We start from the raw sequence: 1,697 nt of genomic DNA on the forward strand, positions 1-1,697 counted from the left end.
GACGTGACCCTGGCAAGCACTGGTGTCTCATTCAATAGGTCAGGACACCGGTGCCCAGGAATCATGCTGCTACTCTACTTACTTCTCACTGCGACTCAAAGCCACTCTCCTGACCCTTGCTTGCTGGCTCCCGGTCACTTTCTCCTCCTGCTGGCCCCTCGACCATGGAAACATGGTCTTTGTCTATTGGGGAAGCAAACATTTCAGCTACCAAACATGGAGAAACAAACTCAGTTTCAAGATAACCGTGTGCTTGCTCTTGACTTTCACTTCTAAAATGCATCTCTCCTTGACTTTCCCAAGAAGTGAGAGCATTGGTTTCTGGGTTGCTGTCACTTGTTTTCTGCCGACTGCTGTGTCGTGTATACATGAGTCCAAGGTGGTGTTTTTCATAGTGAGTTCTTCGAGGGCAAACATTGGGTTGCTAGTCTCTTTACATAGCACTAGAGAGAGCCTTAGATACTTCAAGGTTTTGCAAAGAGTATCATTATGAAGATGTCATAGTTACATATTTCTCTACTTTAGTCTAAACAATCATGATTGTTTGAAAATATTTGTGTTGGAAATGTCACTGCCTAAAGAAGCCGGGTGTGAAATCCTTGAGGAATTCACAAGTCCCCAAGACTGGTGGACGGATTTGCCTTGTGTGAGGTGTTGACTTAGAGAGCTGTGATTTGTGTTATATGAATCTCACTGTTTCATGTTAAAGCTGTAAGAAGTTTTCTCAGCAAAGTATTTTTAAGAAATCTAGGTGTACAATTGGTTTATGTTACAAGAAAATCATCTTGAAAGGAGACTTTCTTTGTAGATAAAGATTATGCCAGAAACAACCAAAACACCAAACCGCCAGTACTTTCTCAAAACTAAATGTGAAGTATAAATAGAGAACAAAACAGGAAATAGTGGTTTGCAAAAAAAAAAAAAAAGAAAAAAGACATACTTGTAGCTGCCCCAAAAGTGCCTTTCCTTACAGTATAGAATGCGAGTTCTGAGACGGAGTGACAGAAAGTCTGACTCCACCTCCTAGCAGAGACAAGCATCTTCTAGCAAACGCTGCCTTCACGATCTTTTAAAACATGTGGATCGGTCTGCATGCCATAGGCCCTGACTAAGGAAGGGTGTTCTTCTGTCCGCCCAGTCATCGCATGCTCAGCGAACTGATTGGGTTGCCTTATACCACCTAAGCTTGCATCTGCCAGTGTCGTCTCTTCATATCCTAGACACTTGGGAGATGTGGCTCAAAGGGTTAGGTTTCCCTCCTGTCCCTTCTAACCAGCTCCATTGCCAGCTCCCCGTGCTGCCCACGCCTGACCCTGGGAGGCAGCTGTAGGGATTTGTGCCAAGAGCCCTGTGGTGGAATCTGAGTCCTTCCCACTAAGGAGTGACCTCATGAAAACTCTCTGGTCTCAGCCCCTCAATGGTAAGTCCAAGGACAATGATGCTTATTTCACCGAGTTGTGAAAATCAATAGAGATGAAGTAGGTGAAGGCTCATCTTGGCCGCATGTGGTATACTGTGGCTTTAAAAAACTTTTAAAAATTGATTTTAGAGAAGAAGGGAAAAGTCTCAGCTCCTATGGTAAGTCCAAGGACAATGATGCTTATTTCACCGAGTTGTGAAAATCAATAGAGATGAAGTAGGTGAAGGCTCATCTTGGCCGCATGTGGTATACTGTGGCTTTAAAAAACTTTTAAAAA

Source organism: Myotis davidii, unplaced genomic scaffold (assembly GCF_000327345.1).
Source record: "Myotis davidii unplaced genomic scaffold, ASM32734v1 scaffold68, whole genome shotgun sequence".
NCBI lineage: Eukaryota > Metazoa > Chordata > Mammalia > Chiroptera > Vespertilionidae > Myotis > Myotis davidii.